Genomic DNA, 18,962 nt, shown 5'->3' on the forward strand with positions numbered 1-18,962 from the left:
AGTTGTTGTAACTCGGGCAGTTGTTGTTGCCATCCTGTACCTGTCCCGCAGGTGTGATGTTCGGATGTTCCAATCGGATGTTCCAATCCAGGTGTTGTTACACGTGGTCTGCCACTGCGGGGACGATCAGCAGTCTGTCCTGTTTCCCTGTAGCGCTGTCTTAGGCATCTCACAGTACAGACATTGCAATTTATTGCCCTGGCCACATCTGCAGTCCTCATGCCTCCTTGCAGCATGCCTAAAGCACGTTCACGCAGTTGAGCAGGGACCCTGGGCATCTTTCTTTTGGTGTTTTTCAGAGTCAGTAGAAAGACCTCTTTAGTGTCATAAGTTTTCATAACTGTGACCTTAATTGCCTAACATCTGTAAGCTGTTGGTGTCTTAACGACCGTTCCACAGGTGCATGTTCACTAATTGTTTATGGTTCATTGAACAAGCATGGGAACCATTGTTTAAACCCTTTACAATGAAGATCTGTTTAGTTACTTGGATTTTTATGTATTATCTTTGAAAGACAGGGTCCTGAAAAAGGGACGTTTCTTTTTTTGCTGAGTTTAGTTGTGGGACTGTCCCTGTAATCCTAGATTCAGATTATTCAGGCAAGGAAAAAACATCACCCAGATAGGCCAGTCGTGTGAGAAACTCGTCATCATGCAAGCGATCAGACAAGTGAAAATTATGGTCACTAAAGAAAACTTTAAGCTCGTCTCTCAATTTAAAAAAAGTGTCAATACTTTGCCCCTTGATGCACTTCTGTATGTTGTAAAAGCGTTACATGGTTGCTGCCCATATCATTACATAGTGCAGAAAATACACGAGAGTTCAGGGACCTTGGTTTTACTAAGTTTTTCACTGTTTTGTCCAAAACGTCTTTCAAGCTGTCAGGCATTCCCTCGGCAGCAAGAGCCTCTCGGTGGATGCTGCAGTGTACCCAAGTGGCGTCGGGATCAACTGCTCGCATGTGCGTTACCACTCCACTATGTCTCCCTGTCATGGCTTTTGTGCCATCAGTACAGATACCAGCATGAGCAGCAGCTACGTTTGGCTCATACGGACCGTTAGTGGAATTCCCGTGAGGGAGTAACGGTTAATGTGATTGGATGTTAATTATTTGACTAGGCTTCCTGTATTTGACATTGTGTTGTTATTTCGCTGAACAATTGATGGTTTAATTGTATTTTTTAGCAGGGAAATGAGGCTACTCAGGCAAGACAAAAACCTCACCCAAATGTATAGCCCCGTTGGAAAATATAAATGGACTGTTTGAAAATGTGAAGGAAAAAAATGTATGATGTATTTTTTTTAATGTGAATCACATTTTCATTTGGCGTACCCCCGACGGCATTGCGCGTACCCCAGTTTGGCAATACTTGAATTAAGCAAATCAGACGCCACAATTAAAAAAATAATAATAATAATTATTGGCGGATGAATAGCCAGGGGCACACTCCAACACTCCAACATAATTTACAAATGAAGCTTTTGTGTTTAGTGAGTCTGCCAGATCAGAGGCAGTAGAGATGACCAGGGATGTTCTCTTGTGTGTGAATGGGACATTTTTCCTGTCAGAATGTAACGAGTACTTTGGGGTGTCAGGGAAAATGTATGGAGTAAAAAATACATTATTTACTTTAGGAATGTAGTAAAGTAAAAGTAGCCAAAATAATATTGATTTAAAAAATATATATATATATATATGTATATGTAGGTATATATATATATATGTATGTATGTATGTATGTATGTATGTATGTATGTATGTATGTATGTATGTATGTATGTATGTATGTATGTATGTATGTATGTATGTATGTATGTATGTATGTATGTATGTATGTATGTATGTATGTGTGTGTGTGTGTGTGTGTGTGTGTGTGTGTGTGTATATATGTATGTGTGTATGTGTATATATGTATGTGTATATATGTATATGTATGTATATGTATGTGTATATATGTATGTGTATATATGTATATGTATGTGTATATATGTATGTATATATATGTATATGTATATATGTATGTGTATATATATGTATATATATATATATATATATGTAGGTAGGTAGGTAGGTAGGTAGGTAGGTAGGTAGGTAGGTAGGTAGGTAGGTAGGTCAGATGAGAAGCTATCCACATGCATATGTAGGTAGGTAGGTAGGTAGGTAGGTAGGTACGTAGGTCAGATGAGAAGCTATCCACATGCATGGACACACAGACCACACCATGTCCTTTATTCCCAGACAGAGCTGACAGTTGCTAACAGAATGATGGATTATTCTCTGATTAACCCCCTCAGCTCTAGCCAAGCCATTACAGCGGAGCTCAGAGTGATGGATGAAAGTCCTGCAGCCTCCCCATTCAGACCTGCTAGCTGTACACAGAATCAAGGATCCAGAGGAGGATGCTGAGGGGAGGACAACTCATAGAAATGTCTAGAATGGAGTGAATATAATGGTATCAAACACAAGTTCTGGAGCATGTCTTTAATGAACTTATCACCCACACAACTCTCTCTCACCATCCACCTCTCTCCTCCCATTGATTCAGCCTGTCTCTGACCAGACTGAATGATGTTGATTCTTTTCAGACACAATCATTGATTCACTGTCTATTTATCTCAGGAGTCAGATGTCTTAAATCTCAGTGGTCACACAGCACATGAATCAGAGTCAAGCTGACTGAATCAGAGTCAAGCTGACTGAATCAGAGTCAAGCTGACTGAATCAGAGTCAAGCTGACTGAATCAGAGTCAAGCTGACTGAATCAGAGTCAAGCTGACTGAATCAGAGTCAAGCTGACTGAATCAGAGTCAAGCTGACTGAATCAGAGTCAAGCTGACTGAATCAGAGTCAAGCTGACTGATTCAGAGTCCAGCTGACTGATTCAGAGTCCAGCTGACTGATTCAGAGTCAAGCTGACTGATTCAGAGTCCAGCTGACTGATTCAGAGTCTCTCTGTTACGCACCCCAAGGGCCCAATTTGATTCTCAACACGCTTGTTCTTCATCCAACTCCTCTTTCACTCTCTCACACACACACAAACACACACACGCATGCACACCCTCCCCCAGTCAGCAGCCATAGAGGACTACAGTATTCATTAGAGAAGACGGGCCCAGTAAATGTCAGGCTGCCTGGGCGCTCTCCGTCTTGAGTGTGACAGAATATTACTTATTTACTTCCATAACTCCTCTTCTCTTAATTATGGATGAAGCCGTCTGTGGGGCTCCACTACAGGGGTGTTATGGGCTCCGCTACAGGGGTGTTATGGGCTCCGCTACAGGGGTGTTATGGGCTCCGCTACAGGGGTGTTATGGGCTCCGCTACAGGGGTGTTATGGGCTCCGCTACAGGGGTGTTATGGGCTCCGCTACAGGGGTGTTATGGGCTCCGCTACAGGGGTGTTATGGGCTCCGCTACAGGGGTGTTATGGGCTCCGCTACAGGGGTGTTATGGGCTCCGCTACAGGGGTGTTATGGGCTCCGCTACAGGGGTGTTATGGGCTCCGCTACAGGGGTGTTATGGGCTCCACTACAGGGGTGTTATGGGCTCCGCTACAGGGGTGTTATGGGCTCCGCTACAGGGGTGTTATGGACTCCCTTACAGGGGTGTTATGGGCTGTACGGGGTTGTTATGGGCTGTACGGGGTTGTTATGGGCTGTACAGAGGGGGGGGGCTCCGCTACAGGGGTGTTATGGGCTCTGCTACAGGGGTGTTATGAGCTGTACAGGGGTGTTATGGGCTCCGCTACAGGGGTGTTATGGGCTCCGCTACAGGGGTGTTATGGGCTCCGCTACAGGGGTGTTATGGGCTCTGCTACAGGGGTGTTATGGGCTCTGCTACAGGGGTGTTATGGGCTCTGCTACAGGGGTGTTATGAGCTGTACGGGGTGTTATGGGCTCCGCTACAGGGGTGTTATGGGCTCCGCTACAGGGGTGTTATGGGCTCCGCTACAGGGGTGTTATGAGCTGTATATTCACTATATAGTGCACTACTTTTGACCAGGACCCATAGGGCTATAGTGCACTTTATAGGGAATAGGGTGCCATTTGGGATTGTCTCGCAGTCGGGATCCAAATTGGTGTGGACACACGTTCACTTACATTTGTATCTCGTTCAATGACTTTTAGATCATTCTGATAATATATAGACTTGGGAAAAAATCCCACTGCAACTCCATCTTCTGGCCATATTAACCTAGTAGCTTCTATGGGCTGACTCTTTTCTCTGTATATACAGTTGAAGTCGCAAGTTTACATACACTTAGGTTGGAGTCATTAACTTCCCACCTTGCGTCCCACCTAGTCAACAGCCAGTGGAATCGCGTGGCGCGAAATACAAATACCTCAAAAATACTATAACTTCAATTTCTCAAACATTGTTATACAATACATGCATGTTTTGTTCAATCAAGTTTATTTATATCAAAAAACAGCTTTTTACATTAGCATGTGATGTTCAGAACTAGCATACCCACCGCAAACTTCCGGTGAATTTACTAAATTACTCACGATTAACATTCACAAAATACATAATTATTTTAAGAATTATAGATACACAACTCCTTTATGCAATCGCTGTGTCAGATTTTAAAATAGCTTTTCGGCGAAAGCACATTTTGCAATATTCTGAGTAGATAGTTCGGCCATCTCAGGCTAGCTAATTTGACACCCACCAAGTTTGGCGCTCACTAAAGTCAGAATTACTATTAGAAAAATTTGATTACCTTTGCTGTTCTTCGTCAGAATGCACTCCCAGGACTTCTACTTCAACAACAAATGTTGTTTTGGTTCCAAATAATCCATAGTTATATTCAAATAGCTCCATTTTGTTCGTGCGTTCAGGTCTCTATCCGAAGGGTGACGCGCGAGCGCATTTCGTGACAAAACATTTGAAAATATTCCATTACCGTACTTCGAAGCATGTCAAACGCTGTTTAAAATACATTTTTATGCTATTTTTCTCGTAAAATAGCGATAATATTCGAACCGGGCGACGTTGTATTCATTCAAAGGCTGAAAGAAAAAAGTGGAGAATTCTCATGAACGCGCGTCTCCAGTGTCACTGTTCCCAGCCTGACCACTCACAAAATCTTCTGCTGTTCTTCGCCCAGAGACAGGAGACAAGTCATTCCACTTTCTGGTGCCTTCTGAGAGCAAATACAGCAGAGATGCTGTATTTTCGATAGAGATGCAACAGAAGGACAAGAAATTGTCAGACAGGGCACTTCCTGTATGGAATCTTCTCAGGTTTTGGCCTGCCAGATGAGTTATGTTATACTCACAGACACCATTCAAACAGTTCTAGAAACTTTAGAGTGTTTTCTATCCAAATCTACTAATTATATGCATATTCTCGTTTCTGGGCAAGAGTAGTAACCAGTTTAAATCGGGTACGTTTTTTTATCCGACCGTGCAAATACTGCCCCCTAGCCCCAACAGGTTTAACTCGTTTTTCAACCACTCCACAAATTTCTTGTTAACAAACTATATTTTTGGCAAGTCAGTTAGGACATCTACTTTGTGCATGACACAATTCATTTTTCAACAATTGTTTACAGACAGATTATTTCACTTTTAATTCACTGTATCACAATCCCAGTGGGTCAGAAGTTTACATACACTAAGTTGACTGTGCCTTTAAACAGCTTGGAAAATTCCAGAAAATAATGTCATGGCTTTAGAAGCTTCTCATAGGCTAATTGACATCATTTGAGTCAATTGGAGGTATACCTGTGGATGTATTTCAAGACCTACCTTCAAACTCAGTGCCTCTTTGCTTGACATCATGGAAAAATCAAAAGAAATCAGCCAAGACCTCAGAAAAATTGTAGACCTCCACAAGTCCGGTTCATCCTTGGGAGCAATTTCCAAACGCCTGAAGGTACCACGTTCATCTGTACAAACAATAGTACGCAAGTATAAACACCATAGGACCACACAGCTGTCATTCCGCTCAGGAAGGAGATGCGTTCTGTCTCCTAGAGATGGAACATTCTTTGGTGCGAAAAGTACAAATCAATCCCGGAACAGCAAAGGTCCTTGTGAAGATGCTGGGGGAAGCACGTACAAAAGTATCTATATTCATAGTAAAACGAGTCCTATATCGACATAACCTGAAAGGCCGCTCAGCAAGGAAGAAGCCACTGCTCCAAAACCGCCATAAAAAATCCAGACTATGGTTTGCAACTGCACATGGGGACAATGATTGTACTTTTTGGAGAAATGTCCTCTGGTCTGATGAAACAAAAATAGAACTGTTTGGCCATAATGACCATCGTTATGTTTGGAGGATAAAGAAGGATGCTTGCAAGCCGAAGAACACCATCCCAACAGTGAAGCACGGGGGTGGCAGCATCATGTTGTGGGGGTGCTTTGCTGCAGGAGGGACTGGTGCACTTCACAAAATAGATGGCATCATGAGGATGGAAAATGATGTGGATATATTGAAGCAGCATCTCAAGACATCAGTCAGGAAGTTAAAGGCTTGGTCACAAATGGGTCTACCAAATGGACAATGACCCCAAGCATACTTCCAAAGTTGTGGCAAAATGGCTTAAGGACAACAAAGTCAAGGTATTGGAGTGGCCATCACAAAGCCCTAACCTCAATCCTATAGAAAATTTGTGGGCAGAACTGAAAAAGCGTGTGCGAGCAAGGAGGCCTACAAACCTGACTCAGTTACACCAGCTCTGTCAGGAGGAATGGGCCAAAATTCACCCAACTTATTGTGGGAAGCTTGTGGAAGGCTTCCCGAACCGTTTGACCCAAGTTAAACAATTTAAAGGCAATGCTACTGAATACTAATTGAGTGTATGTAAACATCTGACCCACAGGGAATGTGATGAAAGAAATAAAAGCTGAAATAAATAATTCTCTCTCCTATTATTCAGACATTTCATATTCTTAAAATAAAGTGGTGATACTAACTGACCGAAGACAGTGAATTTGTACTAGGATTAAATGTCAGGAATGTGAAAAACTGAGTTTTTAAATGTATTTTGCAAAGGTGTATGTAAACATCTGACTTCAACTGTATCAACGATCTCGCTCTTGCTGCGGGTGATTCCCTGATCCACCTCTATGCAGACGACACCATTCTGTATACATCTGGCCCTCCTTTTGACACTGTTAACGAGCTTCAATGCCTTACAACACTCCTTCCGTGGCCTCCAACTGCTCTTAAACGCTAGTAAAACTAAATGCATACTTTTCAACCGATCGTTTCTCACACCCGCCCGCCCGACTAGCATCACTACTCTGGACGGTTCTGACTTAGAATATGTGGACAACTACAAATACCTAGGCGTCTGGCTTGACTGTAATCTCTCCTTCCAGACTCATATTAAAAATCTCCAACCCAAAATTAAATCTAGAATCGGCTTTCCTACTTCGCAAGAAAGCCTCGTTCGCTCATGCTACCAAACACCCTTGTAAAACTGGCTATCCTATCGATCCTCGACTTCGGTGATGTCATTTACAAAATAACCTCCAACACTCTACCCAGCAAACTGGATGCAGTCTATCACAGTGCCATCCGTTTTGTCACCAAAGCCCCATATACTACCCACCACTGCGACCTGTATGCTCTTGTCGGCTGGCCCTCGCTACATATTCGTCGCCAGACCCACTGGCTCCAGGTCATCTAGAAGTCTTTGCTAGGTAAAGCTCCGCCTTATCTCAGCTCACTGGTCACCATAACAACACCCACCCGTAGCACGCACTCCAGCAGGTATATCTCACTGGTCATCCCCAAAGCCAACACCTCGTTTGGCCGCCTTTCCTTCCAGTTCTCTGCTGCCAATGACTGGAACAGATTGCAAAAATAGCTGAAGTTGGAGACTTATATCTCCCTCATTAACTTTAAGCATCAGCTCTCTGAGCAGCTTACCGATTTCTGCAGCTGTACACAGCCCTTCTGTAAATAGCCCATCCAACTACCTCATCCCCATATTGTTTTTATTTACTTTTCTGCTCTTTTGCACACCCGTATTTCTACTTGCACATCATCATCTGCACATCTATCACTCCAGTGTTAATTTGCTACATTGTCATTACTTCACTACAATGGCCTATTTATTGCCTTACCACCTCACGCCATTTGCACACTGTGTATAGACTTTTTCTATTGTGTTATTGACTGTACGCTTGTTTATTCCATGTGTAACTCTGTGTTGTTTTTGTCGCACTTCTTTGCTTTATCTTGGCCAGGTCGCAGTTGTAAATGAGAACTTGTTCTCAACTGGCCCACCTGGTTAAATAAAGGTGAAATAAAAAATAATGATTTTCTAAGGGATCCAGAAACTCAGCAGGGATGCTAGAAACCATCAGCTATCCTGCTGTGTTGGAGGAGATGTCATAAAGCACTACCCACATGGATGGAAACACACACACAGACCACTCCATGTCCTTTATTCCCAGACAGAGCTGGCAGTCGCTTAACAGAATGATGGATTATTCTCTGATTAACCCTCTCACCTTTAGCCAAGCCATTATAGCCAAGGTCTGAGTGATGGATAAAAGTCCTGCTAGCTGTACACAGAATCAAGGATCCAGAGGAGGCTGCTGAGGGGAGGACGGATCATAGAAATGACTAGAATGGTATCGGACAAAAGGAAAACATGTCCATGTGTTGGATGTTTGATGCCATTCCGTTGACTCCGTTCCAGACTTTACTATGAGCCGTCCTCCCATTTAAAGTTCCTTCTGCCAATGCTATGATCCATTTACCTCCTATATCTACATGTTGACACACCAGCTGAATATCCTGAATGAATCCTTTGTGCTATTTTCAGTTCAATATGTATTTCTCCCTGATACCAACACCAGCATAACTTATATGAACATTGTCCCATTTCGCAAAACCTGCTGATACCAATCCACAATGGCCGATACCCCAAACCCTCAAAAATCAAATCATCTGACGACACACAAGCCATTTCATACAGTAGCGGTATCCTGTTAGGTCTGTCCTGAAACAGAAAACGGATTGCACTTCTTGCTGTTATTGTCTTGTAATTCACTTTTTGATCAGATACTCTTCTCATATCCACTCGCCTCTCTTATCCCGCTATCACAAGATTAGTGGGTTTTTTTAACCTCCGTCCCCTAAGCGACCCAGTGCGATGCAAGAGGGATGAAGAGAGGGATTTAATAAAAGTCTGGAGAGGGGGATGAAGAGGCATATAGTAAAGGTCTGGAGGGGATATACACTGCTCAAAAAAATAAAGGGAACACTTAAACAACACATCCTAGATCTGAATGAAATAAATAATATTTTTAAATACTTTTTTCTTTACATAGTTGAATGTGCTGACAACAAAATCACACAAAAATAATCAATGGAAATCCAATTTATCAACCCATGGAGGTCTGGATTTGGAGTCACACTCAAAATTAAAGTGGAAAACCACACTACAGGCTGATCCAACTTTGATGTAATGTCCTTAAAACAAGTCAAAATGAGGCTCAGTAGTGTGTGTGGCCTCCACGTGCCTGTATGACCTCCCTACAACGCCTGGGCATGCTCCTGATGAGGTGGTGGATGGTCTCCTGAGGGATCTCCTCCCAGACCTGGACTAAAGCATCCGCCAACTCCTGGACAGTCTGTGGTGCAACGTGGCGTTGGTGGATGGAGCGAGACATGATGTCCCAGATGTGCTGAATTGGATTCAGGTCTGGGGAACGGGCGGGCCAGTCCATAGCATCAATGCTTTCCTCTTGCAGGAACTGCTGACACACTCCAGCCACATGAGGTCTAGCATTGTCTTGCATTAGGAGGAACCCAGGGCCAACCGCACCAGCATATGGTCTCACAAGGGGTCTGAGGATCTCATCTCGGTACCTAATGGCAGTCAGGCTACCTCTGGCGAGCACATGGAGGGCTGTGCGGCCCCCCAAAGAAATGCCACCCCACACCATGACTGACCCACCGCCAAACCGGTCATGTTGGAGGATGTTGCAGGCAGCAGAACATTCACCACGGCGTCTCCAGACTCTGTCACGTCTGTCACGTGCTCAGTGTGAACCTGCTTTCATCTGTGAAGAGCACAGGGCGCCAGTGGCGAATTTGCCAATCTTGGTGTTCTCTGGCAAATGCCAAACGTCCTGCACGGTGTTGGGCTGTAAGCACAACCCCCACCTGTGGATGTCGGGCCCTCATACCACCCTCATGGAGTCTGTTTCTGACCGTTTGAGCAGACACATGCACATTTGTGGCCTGCTGGAGGTCATTTTGCAGGGCTCTTGCAGTGCTCCTCCTGCTCCTCCTTGCACAAAGGCGGAGGTAGCGGTCCTGCTGCTGGGTTGTTGCCCTCCTACGGCCTCCTCCACGTCTCCTGATGTACTGGCCTGTCTCCTGGTAGCGCCTCCATACTCTGGACACTATGCTGACAGACACAGCAAACCTTCTTTTCACAGCTCGCATTGATGTGCCATCCTGGATGAGCTGCACTACCTGAGCCACTTGTGTGGGTTGTAGACTCCGTCTCATGCTACCACTAGAGTGAAAGCACCGCCAGCATTTAAAAGTGACCAAAACATCAGCCAGGAAGCATAGGAACTGAGAAGTGGTCTATGGTCACCACCTGCAGAACCACTCCTTTATTGGGGGTGTCTTGCTTATTGCCTATAATTTCCACCTGTTGTCTATTCCATTTGCACAACACCATGTGAAATGTATTGTCAATCAGTGTTGCTTCCTAAGTGGACAGTTTGATTTCACAGAAGTGTGATTGACTTGGAGTTACATTGTGTTGTTTAAGTGTTCCCTTTATTTTTTTGAGCAGTATAGTAAAGGTCTGGAGGGGGATGAAGAGAGGCATATAGTAAAGGTCTGGAGGGGGATGAAGAGTTTTACTATGCACATTCTCACATCAAGTTCAGTTTTTATAAATGCCAAGTTTTCCGTGAAAAGTGGCACACATGTTTTGGGTCATATTTTGTGTGTACACAACACTTTTATATTTTATTTATTTTTATTTAACTAGTCAATTTAGTTAAGAACACATTTTTATTTACAATGACGGCCTACCCCAGCCATACCCGGACGACGCTGGGCCAATTGTGCGCCGCCCTATGGGACTCGAGAATCACAGCCGGTTGTGACACAGCCTGGAATCGAACCAGGGTCGGTAGTGAAGCCTTCTGCACTGACATGCAGTGCCTTAGACCGCTGCGCCACTCGGGAGCCCAGAAAGAAGGAGAGAGGAATGAAATAAAGGTTTAAGAGAGGGATGAAGAGATATATATATAATGAAGGGACTGGAGAGAGAGATAATGAAGGGGCTGGAGAGAGCTTAAAGCCTTGTAGAGGGAAGGAAATCAGCATCTGATAAGGTCCCCTCCTGTCGTTGACTGAATCATCCATCTATACCTTTTCTCAGTCTTCATCTGTCCGTTCCAGACCCTTTATTAGTTCATTCCTCTGTCCATTTTCTTTGTTTGTTTTGTTAGTGGAACAACAGGCTCCTGTCCAGTGGTTACTCTTCAGTAGGGGAGATTAGGCTGAACACACACACAGACACCTGTGTATTCTGAATAGGGCCTCTGGCTTTGTAGGGAGATTGGATAGTCACACACACACACACACACATTACGGCACGCTCATACACACATCGACCTATACTGTAAATACTCTCTGACACATTGACAGGAAATCAAAGAGGCTATTTATAGAGGGAGGACCGAAGGGAGAAGGAGGGATGAAATGAGGTGATGGAGGGGAGTGAGATGGATAGACTTACTCAGGTGGTTCCTATATTTAACACCACTGTCCCAGCCAGGATCTATATTTAACACCACTTTCCCAGCCAGGATCTATATTTAACACCACTTTCCCAGCCAGGATCTATAATTAGCACCACTTTCCCAGCCAGGATCTATATTTAACACCACTTTCCCAGCCAGGATCTATATTTAACACCACTTTCCCAGCCAGGATCTATATTTAACACCACTTTCCCAGCCAGGATCTATATTTAACACCACTTTCCCAGCCAGGATCTATATTTAACACCACTTTCCCAGCCAGGATCTATATTTAACACCACTTTCCCAGTGCCTAAGGGGCCCAGACAGGCTCTATCATTAACATCAGTGTCCCAGTGCCTAGGGGGCCCAGACAGGATCTGTAACACAGGTGTGACCCCGGTCGATAGTCACTCTCCCAGCATGATGAGACCCAGCCCTGGACTGGATGGAGGGAAGAACAAGAGGAAGAGGCATAAGGATAGAGAATCTGAGAAAAGAAGATGGAGGAAAAAAAGACTACAAATTGGAGATATGAGGGAGAGAGAGATTTTGAAAAAGATTGGAACATTGTTTATTTCTCAAAAGCTATCTTCATTGCTTAGCTCTCTCTCTCTCTCTCGCTCTCTCTCTCTCTCTCTCTCTCTCTGTGTCTCTCTCTCTCTCTCTCTCTGTGTCTCTCTCTCTCTCTCTGTGTCTCTCTCTCTCTCTCTCTGTGTCTCTCTCTCTCTCTGTGTGTCTCTCTCTCTCTCTCTCTGTGTCTCCTACTTGAATTTTCTTCTTACCCTAAATGGTCCCTGCATAAGGACTTTCTAAGCATTTAATGCAGATGCTCATTTCTAAATGGTGCACGAGGACAGATGTGGGGTTACAGTTATATCAGACTACAATTGTGTTTTCTTGTAGCTTGGAGTAATGTGTTTGTGTTAACTCTTGTCTGTGGGGAAGGTGTCCTTTTTGGGGACTTTCATGCTTTTGGGGATTTGAGGTATTATATTTTATTATGTTCGAGATGCATGACACCATTGTACCAGCAGCACTCCATAACAACCTTATTGTTATATCACGTAGCCTACCTGTCTTAAAAAACCTTGGATTAGCCTATAGCACAACTCTCTCAACTGTATGTTGAGTGGCATGTTTAAACCAATCAAACATTTCTAATTGGTAACATTTCTGTTCATTTTTCTTTTTAAATAAAAATAAATAAATACTTTTGGTTTGGTCCTGTGTGACACTGCCATAATAATAATATAATAATGCTCTAATGATACAGTAGCTTTAATAATAGACATCTTTCACCCACTGCAAAGAAGTTTTGCATAAAGAATACATTTTATGAGGTCTAAAATTAGCTATGTTCAAGGCCATGTTTTATGAGTTTTGGCGAAATGTCTTTACACCGTGTAATAATATGAATCAACCAGCAAAATGACGGTCTACCAGTGAATAGTTTTCTCCCTCTGTATCAGGAAGCTAGTTGAATTATTTCTCTGCAGTCTGCTCTCAGAAATCCACCATGATTGAGTTTCCCGTCCCCTTCATATCATGTCTAACAAGCTGTATAGATGATATTAGTCTCTGGTTATGTCCAAAATGCCACCCTATATAGTGCGGGCTGTGGTCAAAAGTAGTGCACTATATAGGGAATTAGGGTGCCATTTGGGATTTAACCCTTTACAAGAGAACAATGGGCTACTTCTTCTTAATGGAGAGAGCATATTCATCAGTCATTGAGTGAAATGTGTTTTGTAGAGAAGTAGATCTGAAGATATTTCGATAGAAACAGAGGTCGTATAGATTGTGAATAATTGTTTAGATAATGAGATAATATGCCCAGTTTGTCATCATAGACTGAACTGTGCCACGTAGAAGGATATCAGTGCAAGGCAAGTGTGGCCATTTCTCAGTCTGAACAGTGTAGTGGCTTCAGCATGGTAGGTAAACCAGAGAGTTGGATGTGTCTCAAATAGCCGTAGGGTTCTATATAGGGATGTGCCCAGGCTGCTGTAGACTGTCGAGGGGTCTGACGGCTGCTGTAGACTGTCGAGGGTTCTGACGGCTGCTGTAGACTGTCGAGGGGTCTGACGGCTGCTGTAGACTGTCGCTGTAGACTGTCGAGGGTTCTGACGGCTGCTGTAGACTGTCGAGGGGTCTGACGGCTGCTGTAGACTGTCGAGGGGTCTGACGGCTGCTGTAGACTGTCGAGGGTTCTGATGGCTGCTGTAGACTGTCGAGGGGTCTGACGGCTGCTGTAGACTGTCAAGGGGTCTGACGGCTGCTGTAGACTGTCGAGGGGTCTGACGGCTGCTGTAGACTGTCGTGGGGTCTGACGGCTGCTGTAGACTGTCGAGGGGTCTGACGGCTGCTGTAGACTGTCGCTGTAGACTGTCGTGGGGTCTGACGGCTGCTGTAGACTGTCGAGGGGTCTGACGGCTGCTGTAGACTGTCGTGGGGTCTGACGGCTGCTGTAGACTGTCGTGGGGTCTGACGGCTGCTGTAGACTGTCGAGGGGTCTGACGGCTGCTGTAGACTATCGTGGGGTCTGACGGCTGCTGTAGACTGTCGAGGGGTCTGACGGCTGCTGTAGACTGTCGCTGTAGACTGTCGAGGGGTCGGCGGAATGGAAATTGAAAACTGTTGGTAAATGAGGCCCCCGAGGCCCCCCTCTTCTCCCCCCAAGGCTTCCTCTCTCCTCTCCCCTCTTCCCCTCTCCTCTATCTTGTCCTCCTCTCCTCTCTCCCCCCAGTCCTCCCGCTTCTTCCCCAGGGAGACGGGCTTCTCATGCTGCTGGCATTTACAATCTGCTCCCCAATTATCTCCCTGCAGCTTCTACAGCCTGGCCCCTGACAAGAGAATAATAAAGCCCATCTCTGTACCGCCTCACTCACTCTCACACGCACACAGACACACACACACACACACCACCGTCCAATCCTCTCTGAATGCCCATCTCTGCCCACCCATGCAATGCCTCCCTAAAATATTTGAGCTCTTTTCGTCACCATGCTGCTGGTACATTGGCAATGGAGTGTCACTCCTACTTTCTCTGTAGTATAGAACTTGAATGAGCTGTAGTCTTACAAATCAAATCAAATCAAATTTATTTATATAGCCCTTCGTATATCAGCTGAAATCTCAAAGTGCTGTACAGAAACCCAGCCTAAAACCCCAAACAGCAAGCAATGCATGTGAAAGCGGCACGGTGGCTAGGAAAAACTCCCTAGGAAAAACTCCCTAGAAAGGCCAAAAACCTAGGAAGAAACCTAGAGAGGAACCAGGCTATGAGGGGTGTCTGGCTGTGCCGGGTGGATATTATAACAGAACATGGTCAAGATGTTAAAATGTTCATAAATGACCAGCATGGTCAAATAATAATAATCATTGTAGTTGTCGAGGGTGCAACAAGCACGTCCGGTGAACAGGTCAGGGTTCCGTAGCCGCAGGCAGAACAGTTGAAACTGGAGCAGCAGCATGGCCAGGTGGACTGGGGACAGCAAGGAGTCATCATGCCAGGTAGTCCCGAGGCATGGTCCTAGGGCTCAGGTCCTCCGAGAGAAAGAAAGAAAGAGAGAAAGAGAGAATTAGAGAGAGCATATTTAAATTCACACAGGACACCGGATAAGACAAGAGAATACTCCAGATGAAACAGACTAACCCTAGCCCCCCGGCACATAAACTACTGCAGCATAAATACTGGAGGCTGAGACAGGAGGGATCAGAAGACACTGTGGCCCCATCCGATGATACCCCCGGACAGGGCCAAACAGGCAGGATATAACCCCACCCACTTTGCCAAAGCACAGCCCCCACACCACTAGAAGGATGTCTACAACCACCAACTTACCGTCCGAAGACAAGGCCGAGTATAGCCCACAAAAATCTCCGCCATGGCACAACCCAAGGGGGGGCGCCAACCCAGACAGGAAGACCACGTCAGTGACTCAACCCACTCAAGTGACGCACCCCTCCCATGGACGGCATGGAAGAACACCAGTAAGTCAGTGACTCAGCCCCTGTAATAGGGTTAGAGGCAGAGAATCCCAGTGGAAAGAGGGGAACCGGCAAGGCAGAGACAGCAAGGGCGGTTCGTTGCTTCAGCCTTTCCGTTCACCTTCACACTCCTGGGCCAGAATACACTTAATCATAGGACCTACTGAAGAGATAAGTCTTCAGTAAAGACTTAAAGGTTGAGACTGAGTCTGCGTCTCTCACATGGGTAGGCAGACTATTCCATAAAAATGGAGCTCTATAGGAGAAAGCCCTACCTCCAGCTGTTTGCTTAGAAATTCTAGGGACAATTAGGAGGCCTGCGTCTTGTGACCGTAGCGTACGTGTAGGTATGTACGGCAGGACCAAATCGGAAAGATAGGTAGGAGCAAGCCCATGTAATGCTTTGTAGGTTAGCAGTAAAACCTTGAAATCAGCCCTTGCCTTAACAGGAAGCCAGTGTAGGGAGGCTAGCACTGGAGTAATATGATCACATTTTTTGGTTCTAGTCAGGATTCTAGCAGCCGTATTTAGCACTAACTGAAGTTTGTTTAGTGCTTTATCCGGGTAGCCGGAGAGTAGAGCATTGCAGTAGTCCAGCCTAGAAGTAACAAAAGCATGGATTAATTTTTCTGCGTCATTTTTGGACAGAAAGTTTCTGATTTTTGCAATGTTACGTAGATGGAAAAAAGCTGTCCTTGAAACAGTCTTGATATGTTCTTCAAAAGAGAGATCAGGGTCCAGAGTAACACCGAGGTCCTTCACAGTTTTATTTGAGACGACTGTACAACCATCCAGATTAATTGTCAGATTGAACAGAAGATCTCTTTGTTTCTTGGGACCTAGAACAAGCATCTCTGTTTTGTCCGAGTTTAAAAGTAGAAAGTTTGCAGCCATCCACTTCCTTATGTCTGAAACACAGGCCAGATTGTTGTGGTTATCAGTGCTTTCTGTAGGCCTAGGCTCAGAAGTAATTCATTCCCATGAGGTTTACCAAAACATTGTTGTGCAGAACTATTGTTAGGCCTACTAGGTGTTCCTGTGAGAAGGTTGTCCATAGATACTGTTTCCATCCTGTAGTTCCCCTGTGAGGAGGTTGTTCATAGATACTGTTTCCATCCAGTAGTTCTCCTGTGAGGAGGTTGTCCATAGATACTGTTTCCATGCTGTAGTTCTCCTGTGAGGAGGTTGTCCATAGATACCGTTTCCATCCTGTAGTTCTCCTGTGAGGAGGTTGTCCATAGATACTGTTTCCATCCTGTAGTTCTCCTGTGAGGAGGTTGTTCATAGATATGTATTTATTTACTAACACATGTTTTAAGGGTTTGGGCCAATAATGCAGTGGTCAGAGTGTTAGGATCACTTGCACAGTGTTAATTGTCCATATTCTTCTCTTCCAGATAAGTTCAATGCCTACGTGACACTGAAGGTGCAGAATGTCAAAAGCACGACCATCACGGTGCGAGGGGACCAGCCATGCTGGGAACAGGACTTCATGTTGTAAGTACAGTATCAGACATAACATGCTGTTCATCCCCCAGGCCTGGAGTTGGTGCTGTCTCTGAGAGTGTTGTATGTTTCAGGCCTTCAGATCTGACAGAAGTTTCTATTTCAGTTAAACAAATAAACCCCCGGCCTTCCGAGTGGCGCAGAGGTCTAAGTCACTGCAACGCAGTGCTTGGGGCATCTCTACAGATCTGGGTCCGATCGGAAAACCCATGAGGGTTGGGTTAAAAGCAGAAGTCAAATTTCAGTTAGACCTTGTGCGCAATTGACCAATAAAGTGATCCTATCTTAATTTATCGGTTTTAAATTGATTTATCTCCCAGGAATTATTTTGTATAACCTGTTGTATTCTATTTAAAATGGATGTTCTGTACAGTGATTTATGTATACACTAGATGACTTACAGGGTGCACTGTATTCAAGCCTTGGAGCCTCCATCTTGGCACTCCTCCATTGTAAAAAATATTCTGGAATCTATAGAAATGCATGTATTAATGTCTACATTTGTTTTTGACACGTATTATATTACAGACGCCTTCATGCATACTTTACATTATATTATGTGAGCTAAACCTAAAAAACGATGTCCTAAGTATAATTTTTTTTACATTCATTTTAATGTTACTGTCACCAGTACAATTTATAAAAACATTTTTTTTTTAAAAGATGTCTTTTTGTCCTTGAAACATTTTATTGAAATACTGTAGAATTCTATGAATTCTTATGGAGGACTTCTGAGGAGTGCCAATATGGTGGCTTCAAAGCCTCTGCTTGGCCAATACATAGCATCAGCAATCCAGGATTCATATATACATCATTGGTTGTGTTGTAATGGAATGAGTGAGAGGGAATGACACCCTGGCCGTTAGGACCAGTGTTGGGGAGTACTGAACTACAAATAGTTCAACTAGTAATGTCACTACATTTTGTTCTAGCTTTGTGGTCGTTTAACTAAATTCAAATCTTGGTAGTGTTTTTGGTAGTTAATAACTTTTTTTGACATGTAGTGGTTTAGCTAACTACTGGAACTACACACAATTTTTTTTGTTAAAAGAAAACAAAATATTGGTTTAGTTGGCAAGAATGTCCTTTATCGGCATCAGAACTGCCCAATTCTTACTTGAAGATGTTTTTGTTTAAAAGGCTAAATTACAACATACTGTTAACATCTGACTCCAGGGTGATCTGTAGTCTATGGCATTTCAGTTGTCGATATGATCATGTATCTCGCAGTAGCTTAGATGTAGTCAATTACTTTTTCAAAATAACTTTAGTTAAAGCGGCAATCAGCAGTTAAAACAATAAAAAAACCTTTTCCCTGCCGCTGTTTTGGTAAAACGTTGAGGGATGATGCTGGAGAAATGTAACCAATCTGAAATCCATAGACAGCGCTATGGATGTAAGGACTGACCAGCCATGACATCAAAAGGGTCGTTTTAACCGTGTTTTGAGGCTATACAGTGTTTGTTTATATTTACTTTGTTTACAAACATATGAGTAAACAAGCTTAGGGTTCTGACGGGGTACGACAGTTGAACTATTCACACAAGGCATGTATAAGTTATATTCTTCAAAAATCAATGGGTAAGTGTCATTAAATCACAAGTCCACAAATGGATGTAGCAACTACAGATTGTCCCTTTTAAGGACACTACAAGGCTAGCTTTATGCTGCATTCGTAACCAAGTGGCAAGTTACCACATTCGACTGGGAAAAATCCAC

General features: G+C 44.1%; 1 long non-coding RNA gene across 2 annotated transcripts in view; it reads left to right on the forward strand.

The window, feature by feature from the left end:
- LOC115200575 (uncharacterized) overlaps positions 1–18,962 on the forward strand; it is a 73,072-nt gene that overhangs the window by 20,139 nt on the left and 33,971 nt on the right. The window contains exons 3-4 of one of the 2 annotated variants that reach the window (XR_003879540.1): positions 17,135–17,234; positions 17,350–17,577. This is a non-coding gene — a long non-coding RNA (uncharacterized LOC115200575). Of the gene's footprint in view, positions 1–17,134; positions 17,235–17,349; positions 17,578–18,962 lie in introns of those variants that run through there. The other variant, XR_003879539.1, reaches the window with a different exon arrangement.

Source organism: Salmo trutta, chromosome 9 (assembly GCF_901001165.1).
Source record: "Salmo trutta chromosome 9, fSalTru1.1, whole genome shotgun sequence".
Lineage (NCBI taxonomy): Eukaryota > Metazoa > Chordata > Actinopteri > Salmoniformes > Salmonidae > Salmo > Salmo trutta.